At 42.9% G+C, this 18,135-nt stretch overlaps 1 protein-coding gene across 1 annotated transcript in view; it reads left to right on the top strand.

Annotated features, from left to right (window-relative positions):
- Positions 1–10,074: 10,074 nt before the first annotated feature.
- Positions 10,075–18,135, top strand: part of LOC137332466 (sodium channel protein type 4 subunit alpha-like) — a 77,767-nt gene continuing 69,706 nt past the window's right edge. The window contains exon 1 of the mRNA XM_067996338.1: positions 10,075–10,389. The gene's annotated coding sequence lies outside the window, so the exon portion shown is untranslated. The remainder of the gene's footprint in view (positions 10,390–18,135) is intronic.

Here is an 18,135-nt window from a genome sequence, read left to right as displayed (position 1 = left end):
TGGGAATGAAAATGTGTGAAACCTCCCCCTATCAGTAAACCTGTCCATTCTTCAAATCGGAATATTTTCTTAGAAACTAGCAGCTGTGGAGAAGCAAAGGGATTTAGGTGTTCATGTCCACAAATCACTAAAAGCTGGTGCACAGGTACACAAAGTGTAATGGAATGTTGGCCATTATCTCAAGTGGGCTGGAATATAAAAGTGAGGAAGTGATGCTTCAGTTGTACAGAGCCTTGGTCAAACCCCATCTGGAGTATTGCATTCAGTTTTGGGCACCAAAGCTCAGGAAAGATATATTGGCCTTGGAGGGGGCACAGTGCAGATTCACCAGAATGATATCAGGGTTCAAAGGATTAAATTATGAGGACAGGTTGCATAAATTTGGTTTGTATTCGCTTGAGTTTAGTAGGTTGAGGGGTGATCTAATTGAGATTTTTAATTGATAATGGGATTCAAAAGAATAGATGCGGGGAAACTATTTCTTTGGTGGGGGAATCCAGAACAAGGGGACATATTCTTAAATCTAGAGCTAGGTAATTTAGGAGTGAAATCAGGAAGCACGTTTTCACACAAAGGGTAGTGGAAATGTGGAACTCTTGAAGACTGAGATCAATAAAAAAAATTTTAAGTAAGTGATATGGATCAAAGGCGAGTAAATGGAGTTGAGGTGCTGATCAGCCATGAACTAACTGAATAGTGGAACAAGCTTGAGGGGCTGAATGGCCTACTCCTGCTCCTATGTTGTGAGTGTGGTTTTAAAAAAAAGCAAAAAAGAGCAATTCATTCAATGCACAATCAGTACCCCAAAAGTAAATGAAACCCCTAAAGATCTAACTATAGTGACCCCTGCACTGCATGCTTATTCCTGCTGTCACAGCTTTTGGCGATGCTTTATTGTCAACATTTATCACTGTAGGTTGTCTCGTCAACATTTCCCATTCAGTTTTGCTCTGTGGAGGATATTCTGGCCACAAGGCATGGGGATCATTTCTAAAGTCCCTCTCCCAACTCCATGGCCATCTTGTACATAAATACACCTTAACATAAGAAATAGGAACAGGAGTAGGCCATATGGCCCCTCGAGCCTGCTCTGCCATTCATTCAGATCATGGCTGATCTTCGACCTCAACTCCTTACTCTTGTACTCCAGCCCCCCTGCAATAAAGGCCAACACGCTATTTGCTTTCCTAATTGCCTGCTGTCCCTGCATGCTAACTTTTTGTGATGCTTGTACGAGGACACCCAAGTCTCTCTGAGCACAAACATTTAATAGTTTCTCAACATTTAAAAAATATTCTGTTTTTCTATTCTTCCTACCAAAGTTAATAACCTCACATTTCCCTACATTATACTCCATCTGCCACCTTCTTGCCCACTCACTTAACTTGTCTATATCCCTTTGCTGACTCTTACTTTCACAGCTTACTTTCCCACCTAGCTTTGTATCGTCAGCAAACTTGGATACATTACACTCGGTCCCTTCATCTAAGTCATTAATATAGATTGTAAATAGCTGAGGCCCAAACACCGATCCTTACGGCACCCCATTAGTTACAGCCTGCCAGCCTGAGAATGACCCGTTTATCCCTACTCTCTGTTTTCTGTCCGTTAACCAATCCTCTATCCATGCTCATATATTACTCCCAACCCCATAAGCCGTTACCTTGTGTAACAACCTTGTATGTGGCACCTTATCAAATGCCTTTTGAAAATCCAAATATACTACATCCATTGATTCCCCTTTATCTACCCTGTTAGTTACATCCCCAAAAAGCTCCAATAAATTTGTCAACCACGATTTCCCATTCATAAAACCTTGTTGACTCTGCCTAATCATATTATGATTTTCCAAGTGCCCTGTTACCACTTCCTTAATAATGGATTCCAGCATTTTCCCGACAACCAATGTCAGGCTAACTGGCCTATAGTTCCCTGTTTTCTCTCTCCCTCCCTTCTTGAATAGTGGGGTAACATTTGTTATCTTCCAGTCCATTAGGACCGTTCCAGAATCTAGAGAATTTTAGAAGATCATAACCAATGCATCCACTATCCCTGCATCCACCTCGTTTAGAACCCTCAGATGTATTCACCTTCTATTCATCAACTGACCATGGGCCAATATAATTTTATTAGAACGTTCTTTGATCCATGTTTCACCCATCAGTAAGGAAGTCATGATGAACCTTCAGAAAACACAACTGGAGTACTGTCCCAGTTCTGGACACCGCACTTCAGGAAAGATGTGAAGGCCTTAGAGATGGTGCAGAAGAGATTTACTAGAATGATTCCAGGGATGAGGGACTTTAGTTACGTGGATAGACTGGAGAAGCTTAAGGTAGATAAATCTCCGGGACTTGATGAAATGTATCCCAGGACGTTATGGGAGGTTAGGGAGGAAATTGCGGGTCCCCTAGCAGAGATATTTGAATCATCCACCGCTACAGGTGAGGTGCCTGAAGATTGGAGGGTAGCAAATGTTGTGCCTTTGTTTAAGAAGGGAGGCAGGGAAAAGCCTGGGAACTACAGACCGGTGAGCCTGACATCTGTAGTGGGTAAGTTGTTAGAGGGTATTCTGAGGGACAGGATCTACAGGCATTTGGAGAGGCAGGGACTAATTAGGAACAGTCAGCATGGTTTTGTGAGAGGAAAATCATGTCTCACAAATTTGATTGAGTTTTTTGAAGGGGTAACCAAGAAGATAGATGAGGGCTGTGCAGTAGACGTGGTCTACATGGACTTCAGCAAAGCCTTTGACAAGGTACCGCATGGTAGGTTGTTACATAAGGTTAAATCTCATGGGATCCAAGGTGAGGTAGCCAATTGGATACAAAATTGGCTTGACGACAGAAGACAGAGGGTGGTTGTAGAGGGTTGTTTTTCAAACTGGATGCCTGTGTCCAGCGGTGTGCCTCAGGGATCGGTGCTGGGTCCGCTGTTATTTGTTATTTATATTAATGATTTGGATGAGAATTTAGGAGGCATGGTTAGTAAGTTTGCGGATGACACCAAGATTGGTGGCATTGTGGACAGTGAAGAAGGTTATCTAGGATTGCAACGGGATCTTGATAAATTGGGCCAGTGGGCCGATGAATGGCAGATGGAGTTTAATTTAGATAAATGTGAGGTGATGCATTTTGGTAGATCGAATCGGGCCAGGACCTACTCCGTTAATGGTAGGGCGTTGGGGAGAGTTATAGAACAAAGAGATCTAGGAGTACAGGTTCATAGCTCCTTGAAAGTGGAGTCACGGGTGGATAGGGTGGTGAAGAAGGCATTCGGCATGCTTGGTTTCATTGGTCAGAACATTGAATGCAGGAGTTGGGATGTCTTGTTGAAGTTGTACAGGGCATTGGTGAGGCCACACTTGGAGTACTGTGTACAGTTCTGGTCACCCTATTATAGAAAGGATATTATTAAACTAGAAAGAGTGCAGAAAAGATTTACTAGGATGCTACCGGGACTTGATGGTTTGACTTATAGGGAGAGGTGAGACAGACTGGGACTTTTTTCCCTGGAGAGTAGGAGGTTGAGGGGTGATCTTATAGAAGTCTATAAAATAATGAGGGGCATAGATAAGGTAGATAGTCAAAATCTTTTCCCAAAGGTAGGAGAGTCTATAACGAGGGGGCATAGATTTAAGGTGAGAGGGGAGAGATACAAAAGGGTGCAGAGGGGCAATTTTTTCACTCAAAGGGTGGTGAGTGTCTGGAACGAGCTGCCAGAGGCAGTAGTAGAGGCGGGTACAATTTTGTCTTTTAAAAAGCATTTGGACAGTTACATGGGTAAGATGGGTATAGAGGGATATGGGCCAAGTGCAGGAAATTGGGACTAGCTTAGTGATATAAACTGGGCGACATGGACATGTTGGGCCGAAGGGCCTGTTTCCATGTTGTAACTTCTAAGCTGGTGTTGTTCTCCTTGGAACAGAGATGGTTGTGAGGAGATTTGATAGAGGTATTCAAAATTATGAAGGGTCTAACAGGGTATTTAACAATCAGGAAGGACAGGCAGGAAGGAAGGGGAGGTGGGGTGACTATGTTAATAAAGAAAGGAATCACTGTAATACAGAGAAATGATATTGGGACAAAGGATCAGGATAATGAAACAGTTTGGGTAGAGATAAGGAATAATAAGGGGAAAAAAACACTAGTGGGCGTAGTATATAGGCCTCCTAATAGTTGCAACTCTGCTGGAAGAAGTATTAATCAGGAAATAGTCGGGGCATGTAATAAGGGAACAGCTATAATTATGGGGGATTTTAACTATCATATTAACTGGACAAATCAAATTGGGCAGGGCAGCCTTGAGGAAGAGTTTATTGAGTGTATTAGGGATGGATTTCTTGAGCAGTATGTAACTGATCCTACAAGGGGGCAAGCAACCTTGGACCTGGTCCTGTGTGATGAGCCAGGATTAATTAATAATGTCCTAGTTAAGGATCCCCTTGGAATGAGTGACCATAACATGGTTACATTCCATATCCAATTACAGGGTGAGAAGGTTGGTTCTCAAACAAGCGTACTGAGCTTGAATAAAGGAGACTATGATGGTATGAGAGCGGAATTGATTAAAGTGGACTGGGAAAATAGATTAAAGGGTAAGACGGTACATGAGCAGTGGTGTTCATTTAAGGAGTTATTTTACAACTTTCAAAAAATATATATTCCACTGAGGAAAAAAGGGTGTAAAAGAAATGACAGCCATCCGTGGCTAAGTAAAGAAGTTAAGGATAGTATCCGACTAAAAACAAGGACATATAAGGTAGCCAAACTTAGTGGGAGGATAGAAGATTGGGAAGTCTTCAAAAGACAGCAAAAAGTAACTAAAGGATTGATTAAGAAAGGGAAGATAGATTATGAAAATAAATTAGCAAAAAATATAAAAACAGATAGCAAGAGTTTCTACAGTTATATAAAAAGAAAAAGGGTGGCTAAGGCAAACGTAGGTCCCTTAGAGGATGAGACCGGGAAATTAATGGTGGGAAACATGGAGATGGCAAAAATGCTGAACAAATATTTTGTTTCAGTCTTTACGGTAGAGGACACTAAGCATATCCCAACACTGGACAAACAGGGGGCTCTAGGGGGGTGCGGGGAGGAGCTAAATACGCTTAAAATCACTAAGGAATTGGTACTCAGTAAATTAATGGGACTCAAGGCGGATAAATCCCCTGGACCTGATGGCTTACATCCTAGGGTCTTGAGGGAAGTGGCAGTAGGGATTGTGGATGCTTTGGTAATAATTTTCCAAAATTCTCTGGACTCGGCAAAGGTCCTGGCAGATTGGAAAACTGCTAATGTAACACCCTTATTTAAAAAGGGTAGTAGGCAGAAGGCTGGAAATTATAGACCAGTTAGCCTAACATCTGAGGTGGGTAAAATTTTGGAGTCTATTATTAAGGAGACAGTAGCGGAACATTTGGATAAACATAATTTAATAGGACAAAGTCAGCATGGCTTTACGAAGGGGAAGTCATGTCTGACAAATTTGCTTGAGTCCTTTGAGGACATAACGTACAGGGTGGATAAAGGGGAACAGGTGGACGTAGTGTATTTAGACTTCCAGAAGGCATTCGACAAGGTGCCACATAAAAGATTATTGCTCAAGATAAAGAATCACTGGATTGGGGGTAATATTCTGGCATGGGTGGAGGATTGGTTATCTAACAGGAAGCAGAGAGTTGGGATAAATGGTTCATTCTCGGACTGGCAACCAGTAGCCAGTGGTGTTCCGCAGGGGTCGGTGCTGGGTCCCCAACTCTTTACAATCTATATTAACGATTTGGAGGAGGGGACCGAGTGTAACATATCAAAGTTTGCAGATGATACAAAGATGGGAGGGAAAGTAGAGAGTGAAGAGGACATAAAAAACCTACAGGCTGGGTGAGTGGGCGGAGATTTGGCAGATGCAATACAATATTGGAAAATGTGAGGTTATGCACTTTGGCAGGAAAAATCAGAGAGCAAGTTATTATCTTAATGGCGAGAAACTGGAAAGTACTGCAGTACAAAGGGATCTGGGGGTCCTCGTGCAAGAAAATCAAAAAGTTAGTTTGCAGGTGCAGCAGGTGATCAAGAAGGCCAACGGAATGTTGGCTTTTATTGCTAGGGGGATAGAATATAAAAACAGGGAGGTATTGCTGCAGTTATATAAGGTATTGGTGAGACCGCACCTGGAATACTGCATACAGTTTTGGTGTCCATACTTAAGAAAAGACATACTTGCTCTCGAGGCAGTACAAAGAAGGTTCACTCGGTTAATCCCGGGGATGAGGGGGCGGACATATGAGGAGAGGTTGAGTAGATTGGGACTCTACTCATTGGAGTTCAGAAGAATGAGAGGCGACCTTATTGAAACATATAAGATTGTGAAGGGGCTTGATCGGGTGGATGCGGTAAGGATGTTCCCAAGGATGGGTGAAACTAGAACTAGGGGGCATAATCTTAGAATAAGGGGCTGCTCTTTCAAAACTGAGATGAGGAGAAACTTCTTCACTCAGAGGGTAGTAGGTCTGTGGAATTTGCTGCCCCAGGAAACTGTGGAAGCTACATCATTAAATAAATTTAAAACAGAAATAGACAGTTTCCTAGAAGTAAAGGGAATTAGGGGTTACGGGGAGCGGGCAGGAAATTGGCCATGAATTTAAATTTGTGGTTAGGATCAGATCAGCCATGATCTTATTGAATGGCGGAGCAGGCTCGAGGGGCCAATTGGCCTACTCCTGCTCCTATTTCTTCTGTTCTTATGTTCTTATGTCTGGACAGAGTGGATGGAGAGAAACTGTTTCCCATTGGTGGAAGGGTCAAGGACCAGAGGACATAGATTTAAGGTGATTGGCAAAAGAACCAAAGGTGACATGGGGAAAAACTTTTTTACACAGTGAATTGTTATGACCTGGAATACACTGCCCGAGGTGGTGGTGGAGGCAGATTCAATCATGGCCTTCAAAAGGGAACTGGATAAGTACTTGAAAGGAAAAAATTTGCAGGGCTACGTGGAAAGGGCGGGGGCTGGGACTAGCTGGATTGCTCTTGCACGAGCCGGTGCGGACTCGATGGGCCGAATGGCCTCCTTCCATGCTGTAACCTTTCTATGGTTCTATGATCAGTGCAAGCTATGTCCGGGATCAGAGTGACTGATTTATAGTGACTATGATTCCATGTTTCTTATAAAGGATTGCAGGATTGATTCCAATATTTTGGGGATCACATTTTGTGATTCTGTGTGATTATAATTGAGGTCACTGGTTTACAGTGACTGATTATGTTAAATTCTATTTTTATTAGATTGGATTCCAGAATTGTTATTGTTGTTTTGAGGATCGCATTGCACGATTGTATCCATTTTTGAGTGAAACCTTTAAACTGATATCCTTGTCCATGCCCGGTGTAATGTATAGAAAGAACTTGATTCTATATAGCTCCTTTCACAACCTCAGGACATCCCAAAATGCTTTACAGCCAATGAAGTAGATTTGAAGTGTAGTCACTGTTGTAATGTAGAAAACGCAACAGCCAATTTGTGCACAGCAAGGTCCCACAAACAGCATTGAAATAAATGACCAGATCATCTTTAATAAAAACAGAAGATGCTGGAAATACTCAACAGGTCAGGCAGTATCTGTGGAGAGAGAAACAGAGTTAATGTTTCAGGTCGATCTGTTTTATGTTTGGTTGAGGGATAAATATCGGCCAGGACACTGGGGAGAACTTCCTTGCTCTTCTTCAAATAGTACTGTGGGTTCTTTTACGTCCTCCTAAGAGAGTAGATGGGGCCTCGGTTTAACTCTCACTTAAAAGATGGCACCTCCAACAGTGCTGCACCCCCTCAGTACTGGACTTAAATGTCAGCCTAGATTATGTGCCTAAGTCTCTGGAGTGGGGCGTAAAGTGCTCCCACTCAGCCAGGGATAAAATCTCATAACTTTTCTGACCACACAATTCAACTTTGGGTAACAGAACTCGCCTTCTGCTATTACTGCATTGTGTGGTGAAGTTTCAGCCTAAGTGCGTGCTTTACAGTAAAAAGGTTCGCATAACATTCCCATCATGTTAATTGAATCATCTGGTTACTCATATCACAACCGGGAAATGATCCAGACGACAGATAGAGGGAGCTCTTGACTAATATGTCTGCACGGTACAACGATACACAAGGACTGGGGGAGGTGAGGGAAAGTGTACAAATCCAAATCAGTCCTGGTCCGGGTTAGTTAGAACGGGATATTTAAAAAAAAAACATACAAATGCACATCAGGCAGTAAATCTTTAACTGGGCTTTAAACACATCTCCACAAAGGCCCTTGCTGTTTATTTTCTCCCCTTTTAACACGGTTTGAAGGGGCACAAGAACGGTTTTATTGGCAAGTGGCACCTTATTAAATAACTGACCGCTGTTTAACTTAAGATAGGGAGGAGTAAGTGCACTTTTGTCAGAGTTAATTGTTGTGAGGGAGAGCTCTTTATTATATAGAAATCAGAACGAGTAGAACTCAGCAATGTTACAGCCGTGTTGGAGATACATTTTGACAAGAGAAAAAAAAAACAGGTTTTTCTTATATAGGATAAATGCTCAAATGTTTTCCTGGGGTGTCTGAGCTATTTGAATTCCAGCTTCCTCCCTGCCCCTCAACCCCCGACCCCTCTCCCTGTTTTTTCTCCCCTCCTCATTTTAGCTCTTTGTACCATTTCAACACCACATCACTGATTTATTATAAAAGGCAAGTTACATTATATTACAAGATGCGGAGTGCTCTTATTTTTGTCTTGTTTGGATGGGATGGGGGTGTGGAATGTGTGATTGTATTTTTATGGGACGTTTGAGTCCCTACAGTAAATATTATAAAAGCAAACGTCTTTTTTTTATTAAAACAAACCAACTGGGAAATACACATCAGGTCAATCAGTCAACATCTGGAGGTGAAACGATAGAGCTGGGGATTGGTGTGGGAGCCTTAATCGGGAGTTTTGTTTCTGTTTCTGAATGTTAGTTGCACATGGCGATAAAGGGAGGTCACTTGACATTTACTTCGCCCCCTGAGGCGGTTAGTCGGTAAAACAGGTCGGGGCTGACCGCAGATTCACCCCTACTCTCCAAATTCAGCCGCCTGTTTATTCCGGATATTAAAACAAAAAAAAAAATGGGGAAGGACTCGAGATTGGAAAGGACAGCGACATTTACTGAAAACAGGAGTAAGCAGTGATCTCAATCCAATCCCATTCCAGATCACTGAGCAAAACTTTTACATTCTTTTACGACAGAGAATTACTCTGAAAAATAATAATTAATGTTAATGGAAAAACATGTGAGATAATAATTTATATATAATAATGAACATTTTCCTGTCCATCTAATCTATCCATCTGATCTATCTATCTGATCTATCTATCTATCTGATCCATCTATCTATTTTATCTATCCATCTATCTATCTATCTATCTATCTGATCCATCTATCTATTTTATCTATCTAATCTATCTATCTATTTTATCTATCTATCTATCTATCTATCTGATCCATCTATCTATTTTATCTATCCATCTATCTATCTAATCTATCCATCTATCTATCTATCTGATCTATCTATCTATTTGATCTATCTATCTATCTATTTGATCTATCTATCTATCTGATCTATCTATCTATTTTATCTATCTATCTGATCTATCCATCCATCTATCTATCTATGTATCTAGTTGCGGGATGAGCCGTCTGCTGAAACCCAGACACAGCACATGTTTCACAAACAGCCCCTTTGAGTTTAAATAGGCAAATCAATACTTTTTTTTTGTTTGTTTGTTTGGACGTTATGCGGGGGGTGGGGGGGGGTAATAAATTCTCCCCCCCCCCCCTTTCCCTCCTCCTCCCCTCCCCCCTTCAGCTGTGGTTGTTGGGCTTTTCAGATTGCAGGCAGAGGATGGCATTAACTGAACACGGGCAGTAGTAGGACTGGGAGGACCCGCGAGAAGGCAACGCCTCTGTGAGCCGCGGCTTGCATGTGTCACAGTCCATCAAACGAGCCGCTTCACATCCCAAGCATCTCCCTCTCCAACAACAGCCTGCTGCTCGGAAGGCTCAACTTTTATTTTCCCCCCACCCCCCCCACAAAAAAAAAATCAGAAAGAGGGGGAGGAAACGAACGACTGAAATATTTCACCTCAAGCTGGACAAGAACTGTGTGGTGTGTGAGAGGGAAGAGAATAAAAAAAAAACTTATATTTAAAGAGAAAAAAAAAGAATAATCGAAGATGGAAGAAGTTGAGTGGTTCAACGGGGGACCCTAAGGCAGACATGGTGACAAGAGTGGATTTACTGACACGTGTGAGGAGTTTTACTGTACACCTACTGTTTGTTTGGGATCCAGTACTTTGAATCAGGGAAACTTGACGTGTAAGTGACCGATTTGTTGTCTTGTCTTCTTGCTGCTTGTGACCATGTGTTTTAAATGCTGAGAAACCCCCCTCACCCACCCACCAAGTCCAAATCTGAAGGGTTTTCCAGATTGATGAAAGTTCGGAATACTCGCTTGCAAAGTGTACTTTTTTTTAAAAAATGAAAAAAAAAGCGTTTTATGTCACAGAAATGGAACAAGCACAGTGATGCAGGGGAAGGTCTTTGAAAGGAGCAGCTGTGAAAATAACCTGCCTGTGTTTTTGTGTTTGGTGCTTTTCTTTTAATATCAGGGCTGGGTTTGGGCTATTTGTTTACTAAAGCAGCAAGGACAATGGGACCTGTTATGTAATGGCTGGGGACCTCTGGAACTATGTGTGAGCCCCTGGTGTGGTACCACTTTTGCATCTTCTTCTACTTTCGACCGTCCCGATCAGCCATTTGCCCCTAGAATCATACAGTACAGAAGGAGGCCATTCGGCCCATAGTGCCTGTGCCGGCTCTTTGAAAGAACTGTCCAATTAGTCCCACCACCCCGGCTCTTTCCCCATAGCCCTGCAAATTTTTTTTTCCTTTTCAAGTATATATCAATTCCCTTTTGAAAGTTACTATTAAATCTGCTTCCACCACCTTTTCAGGCCGCGCAGTCCAGATAATCACAACTCTCTGCGTAAAAAAAAAATCTCCTCATCTCCCCTCTGGTTCTTTTGCCAATTACCGTAAATCTATGTCCTCTGGTTACCAATCCTCCTGCCACTGGAAACAGTTTCTCCCTATTTACTCCACCAAAAGTGCCCATGTTTTACATCGCTGCTATATCAGCTCTCCAGAGCTAAAAGATTAAGGGTAATAAAAAAATCTATCAAATCACAAGACACAACAATCCCAGCACAAAAAGACTTTAATAAAAGTTAAATCAGTGGAAACTCTTGATAAAACACCTCAGAAATGACAAAAAAACTAGAGACCCTGGAACTTATACATGACAGAGATTTATGACAACAACAACTTGCATTTATATAGCGCCTTTAATGTAGTAAAACGTCCTAAGGCGTTTCACAGGAGCGTTATCAGACAACATTTGATAAGGAGATATTAGGGCAGGTTTTAAGGAGTGATATAAAGGATGAGGGTGAGATTTAGGGAAGGAATTCCAGAGCTTAGGGCCTAGGCAGCTGAAGGCACGGCCGCCAATGGTGGAGCGATGAAAAATTGGGGATACGCAAGAGGCCAGAATTGGAGGACCGCAGAGATCATGGAGGGTTGTAGGGCTAGAGGAGGTTTCAGAGATAGGGAGGGGCGAGGCCATGAAGACAACTCACCCAAATGCCAGTATACTGATCAAATCACCGTGCACATTTAAAGTATACGGTCCATGATATATAAAGTAGCTTCTTTATTGATTTAATTTTTATTCATTCCTAACAATAGTTTTTAATTTTAACAAGTGAACATTAGTTCAGAGTTGTGTCAATTGACAGGACATATCATCATGTGTTGTTCCTCCTGGTGTTTTTAAATGCTCTATTGCACCAGAACCCCATGTGACATCCTCTACATAAGCACCTGCTTTCCCTTAACATTAAGTTTACCAAGTGCCCAGGAAATCCAGATGGATTGCCTGGCCACTATTTAAAATGCGGCTTTGCACTTTGGGTTGGAGTTATACTGCACCTAGCGAGTATTCCCAGTGCTCAGAGACTCACCTTCCCGGAGGGGCTGGCGCAAAGCACCGCTCTAGAGGGCTCAGGAATCGGACTCTATGGCCGGGCTGCCACTTTTTTTTTTGCATCGACGCCAACGCGAAAATAGCAGTTGTAGCCGAGCCCTGAGATATTAAAGGGAATGGGGCAGTTGTGCGGAGGGGTGAAAAAAATAAATAAAAGGGGCAGGTATGAACACCACAGGGGAGAAGTGGGTGCGTTCAGAGGTTGTTTATGTGTCTGGCATCAGGTGGACGGCAATAGGTGTGTGCTCAGCGCCCGGCTAGATTTCTTGCTGCTTTATTTCAATATTTAAAAAGAAAACCCTCTGATTTAATTCTCTTTAGATTATTGGAAAAGAAACAAGAAAACTGTGAAAAAAACCCCAAATAATTGGAACGCTTGCCGTTCCGAAGAAAAGCACAAAGTGATATATAAAAAAAATAACCACGATTTGTCGAGCAATTGGCAAACATAAAATAAAGAACTGAGATAGTTGGTGAGGACGGGTGATGTCCTGCACTCGAGTTCCCTGGGAATCAGAGCCCGCCGGTTGAAAGAGACAAATCGAGCCCATACTGCGTGTCTGGAAACCCACATCAGTAATTCCCCACACACACATTAAAACGGGAGACGCCAGCACCAAACCTCACTCTACGATGGGGATTCAGTGCAATAACTCACCAAACTCAAAAGACCTGTTGCCGTCTTATGTGAGATTTCAGATCAAGTGCATGCTACAAGTACTGTGTGAGATAAAGTACAATAAAACTACCCAATAAATCAGTATCTTGTTGTAGACTTGTTGCTTAGAAAGTGGTTGGTGAAATGATCCCAGAATATGACCTGGAGATGCCACGCAGGCTGTTCGCACTCCTTGTCAGTCAGAGCTGATACTGATTTAAAGGGTCCAGTAGTCACAGGCAACCAACAGCTATGTGTTGGATAAATAGCTTTGTACCTTCATTCTTAACCACTTTTTATTTTTACCGGGGTGTGGGGGGGCAGGAGAGACAGACACACATACACATTTTATCTGTCCATGGTACTGAAACAGGCAAACAAAGAGAGAGAGAAAGGGGGTGGGGGCTTGGGGAGGTGGGGAGGCTGTGGTGGGAACAGAAACACGCACAACATCCAACACAATCAAGAGTTGCTGTTTCCCAGTGGAAAGATCCTCTTATAGGAGATTGCATTCTGTTTGAAGCTGGTACCTGGTTGTACATTATAATCTGATAGTCATTTCGGATGAGACGTTAATCCGAGGCCCCGTCTGCCGTCTCAGGTGGATGTAAAAGATCCTATGGCATTATTTCGAAGAAGAGCAGGGGAGTTCTCCCCGGTGTCCTGGCCAATATTTATCTTTCAATCAACGTCACTAAAACAGATTGATCATTATCAATTTGTTGTTTGTGGGAGCTCGCTGTGCGCAAATTGGCCCCCGCAGTTCCTACATAACGACAGTGGCTACACTTCAAAAGTACTTCACTGGCTGTAAAGTGCTTTACGACGTCCTGAGGTCGTGAAAGACGCTGTATAAATGCAAGTCTTTCGTTACTGTGTGGAATTGATAGTGCAGCAGCCACTTGTTACAGCAAGTTTGTGTTATTGGGCATTTGAGTCTTAGGGTTCTTGTACACAGCAGTTTGGGTGTCACCTTGTTTACACGGCCTGGGTGAACGGTGAATCCTACTGCCTAGGAGAGAAGGTATCATAGTATCACACAGCACAGAAGGAGGCCATTCGGCCCATCATGCCTGTGCCATCTCTTTGGTAAAGCTATCCAATTAGTTCCACTCCCCTGCTTTTTCCTCATGGCCCTGTAAATTTTTTATCCAATTCCCATTTGAAAGTATTATTGAATCGGCTCCCACCACCCTTTTAGGTAGTGCATTCCAGATCATAACAACTCGCAGTGTAAAAAAATGTTACCTCATTTTGACTCTTTTTTTGCCAATCGCCTTAAATCTGTGTCCTCTGGTTACCAACCCTTCTGCCGTTGGAAACAGTTTCTTGTTTACACCATCAAAACCGTTCATGATTTCGAACACCTTTATCAAATCTCCCCTTAACCTTCTCTGCTCTAAGAACAACCCCAGCTTCTCCAGTCTCTCCACATAACTGAAGTCCCTAATTCCTGGCACTATTCTAGTAAATCTCTTCTGCACCCTCTCTAAGGCCTTGACATCCTTCCTAAAGTCTGGTGCCCAGAATTGGACACAATACTCCAGCTGAGGCCTAACCAGTGTTTTATAAAGGTTTAGCATAACTTCCTTGCTTTTGTACTTTATGCCTCTATTAATAAAGCCCAGGATCCCACATGCTTTTTTAACAGCCTTCTCAAATTGTCCTGCCACTTTCAAATATTTGTGTACTTACACCCCCAGGTCTCTCTGTTCCTGCACTCCCTTTAAAATTGTACATAGAAACATAGAAACATAGAAAATAGGAGCAAGAGTAGGCCATTCGGCCCTTCGGGCCTGCTCCGCCATTCAACGTGATCATGGCTGATCTTCTAACTCAGTACCCTGTCCCCGCATTTTCCCCATATCCCTTGATCCCTTTAGCATTAAGAAATATATCTATCTCCCTCTTGAACATATTTAATGACCTGGCCTCCACTGCCTTCTGTGGTAGAGAATTCCACAGGTTCACCACCCTCTGAGTGAAGAAATTTCTCCTCATCTCAGTTCTAAATGGCATACCCCGTATCCTGAGACTGTGACCCCTGGTTCAGGACTCCCCAGCCATGTAGTACCATTTAGTTTATATTGTCTCTCCTCATTCTTCCTGCCAAAATGCATCACTTCACACTTCTCTGCGTTAAATTTTCCCTGCCATGTGTCTGCCTATTTCATCAGGTTGTCCACGTCCTCCTGAAGTCCGTTACTATCCTTCACATTGTTTACTACATTTCCGAATTTCGTGCAATCTGCAAACTTTGAAATTATATCCTCTATACCCAAGTCCAGGTTATTAATATACATCAAAAAGAGCAGTGGTCCTAATACTGGCCCCTGGGAACACCACTGTATACTTCCCTCCAGTCTGAAAAACAACTGTTCACCACTACTCTCTGCTTTCTGTCCCTTAGCCAATTTTGTATCCACTCTGCCACTGTCCCTTTAATCCCATGGGCTTTAATTTTGCTAACAAGTCTATTATGTGGTATTTTATCAAATGCCTTTTGAAAGTCCATATACACAACATTAACTGCACTACCCTCATCAACACTCTCCGTTACTTCATTACAAGTACTTGCAGCCCTCCTCTCAGTGGTTTAATTCTAAATGTTTAGACAGCATTGCTGGCAGTTTTCATTTTTTTCTAAACATTTAAATTAATTGCAGATAGATCAAAGGTCAGACCATGTGGAGTCAGGGGACAGGTAGCAGAATGGATAGCAAGCTGGCTACAAAACAGAAAATAAAGAGTAGGGGCTAAAGGTGGTTACTCAGACTGGCAAAAGATGGGAAGTGGTGTTCTACAAGGATTGGTGCTAGGTGTTAAAACTGGATAGCCAGACAATGAAGGACTGAATACTTCCAGTTGCTTATAAACTTTATTTGCAGGGACACCCAATGCATCCCTCACACAAGCCCACACCCTATTCCCAAGCATACGCCCTTATATGGGGAGCCAGAGAGTTCCCAATTGCTCATTGCACCTGAACACAATTATTCATCAATTGATGCAATTTATTTATATACACTTAACACTGGACCACTATTGTTCACCATTTGCATAAACAATTTCGACTCGGGAATCGGAAGTACAATTTCAAAATATGCGGACGACCCAAATTTGGAGGTATAGTTAATGCCCAGTAGGACTGTGACAAAATACAGGAAGGCGTTGGAACCGGCAAATGAATTTCAATATAGACAAGCGTGAGGTGGTAAATTTTAGAAGGAAAAATAAGGGGGCCACATTGTCCTGGGAAAATAAGAGTCTAAATGGGGTAGAGGAGCAGAGGGATCTGAGGGTACAGATACACAAATCAGTAAAAGTAGCGAGGCAAGTTAATAAGGCCATAAAAAAAGCAAACAAAGCACAGGGGTTAATTTCTAGAGGGATAGAATTGAAAAGCAGAGAAGTTATGTTAAACCTGTGTAGAACCTTGATTCGACCACACTTGGAGTACTGTGAACAGTTCTGGTCTCCATATTATAAAAAGGAGGTAGAGGCACTGGAGAAGGTGCAGAAAAGATTTACTGGGATGATACCAGAACGGAGAGGTTATACCCATCAGGAAAGATTGAACAGGCTGGGGCTCTTTTCTCTAGAATAGAGAAGACTGAGAGGTGACCTGATAGAGGTCTTTCAGATTATGAAAGGGTTTGATAGGGTAGACGTAGAGAAGATGTTTCCACTTGCGGAGGAGACCAGAACTAGGGGCCATAAATATAAGATAGTCACTAATAAATCCAATGGGGAATTCAGGAGAAACTTCTTTACCCAGAGAGTGTTTTATTCGTTCATGGGATGTGGGCGTCGCTGGCGAGGCCAGCATTTATTGCCCATCTCTAATTGTCCTTGAGAAGGTGGTGATGAGCTGCCTTTTTGAACCGCTGCAGTCCGTTTGGTGAAGGTTCTCCCACAATGCTGTTAGATAGGGAGTTCCAGGATTTTGATCCAGCGACGATGAAGGAACGGCGATATATTTCCAAGTCGGGATGGTGTGTGACTTGGAGGGGAATGTGCAGGTGGTGTTGTTCCCATATGCCTGCTGCCCTAGTCCTTCTAGGTGGTAGAGGTCGCGGGTTTGGGAGGTGCTGTCGAAGAAGCCTCGGCGAGTTGCTGCAGTGCATCCTGTGGATGGTACACACTGCAGCCACGGTGTGCTGGTGGTGAAGGGAATGAATGTTTAGGGTGGTGGATGGGGTGCCAATCAAGCGGGCTGCTTTGTCCTGGATGGTGTTGAGCTTCTTGAGTGTTGTTGGAGCTGCACTCATCCAAGCAAGTGGAGTGTATTCCATCACACTCCTGGCTTGTGCCTTGTAGATGGTGGAAAGGCTTTGGGGAGTCAGGAGGTGAGTCACTCGCCGCAGAATACCCAGCCTCTGACCTGCTCTTGTAGCCACAGTATTTATGTGGCTGGTCCAGTTAAGTTTCTGGTCAATGGTGACCCCCAGGATATTGATGGTTAGAGTGGAGCTCACCACCACATGGAGTAGTTGAGGTGAATAGCATAGATGCATTTAAGGAGCAGCTAGATAAACACATGAAGGAGCAAGGAATAGAAGGATATGCTGATAGGGTTAGATGAATTAGGGAGGGAGGCGGCACATGTGGAGCATAAACACCGGCATGGATCTGTTGGGCCGAATGGCCTGTTTCTGTGCTCTACATTCAATGTAATTCTATCTAATAGGCGTAAAAGAATCCAATTGCTCTAACAAAAACAACCTGGACACTTTCACACCTGCTTTGACACAGCAGTGGATTTACTCTCCATATTGTGTTAAACAGACACAGCGTAAGGATCCCTCTTCCAGGGACCCTCGCTCCACTTTGCTCCGGAGTCAGTTTTTGGACCAATCTTTGGATTTACTCCAACGTTATCATTGATATAAAGTGGACACTACTTCACATTGACACTAAAGTTATAGTGTAAACAAAGTCTTAAGTAGCAGCAAGTGAACCTGCTATTTATTCATTATTTTCACAAAACTGTCCTTTCCAGGAATGATCGAAATATTTTGAAGACAGTGTTGTATTTTTGAATGCATCAGATTCAAAGCTTGCTGGACTATCCCTTCACTCCTGTCAGTAGAACTGGCCCATTCTAAAGAAATGGACGTGTGAGCCAGGCAGAATGACCAATGCAGCTCATCAAACGGCCGTACAAGCCCTACAGCAGAGAAGTGACAGATTCTCCGCGAGAGTTTCTGATGGGTTGCGTTCCCTCCCCTCCTTTCTGGTAGTAATGGTCCACAGTTGAGCTCCAGCTTGTACAGGCAAGAAGAACAGGCTGATCCATTGTATTAATGGACACTTCTTTATTGGCAGGTCATTGTTTTGTTCCTTCATTGAAAAGAAA

The sequence above is a fragment of the Heptranchias perlo genome, chromosome 2, assembly GCF_035084215.1.
Source record: "Heptranchias perlo isolate sHepPer1 chromosome 2, sHepPer1.hap1, whole genome shotgun sequence".
Taxonomy (NCBI): Eukaryota; Metazoa; Chordata; class Chondrichthyes; order Hexanchiformes; family Hexanchidae; genus Heptranchias; species Heptranchias perlo.
The sequence above is the reverse complement of the archived record's forward strand: the minus strand, read 5'-3'. Positions and strand labels throughout refer to the sequence as shown.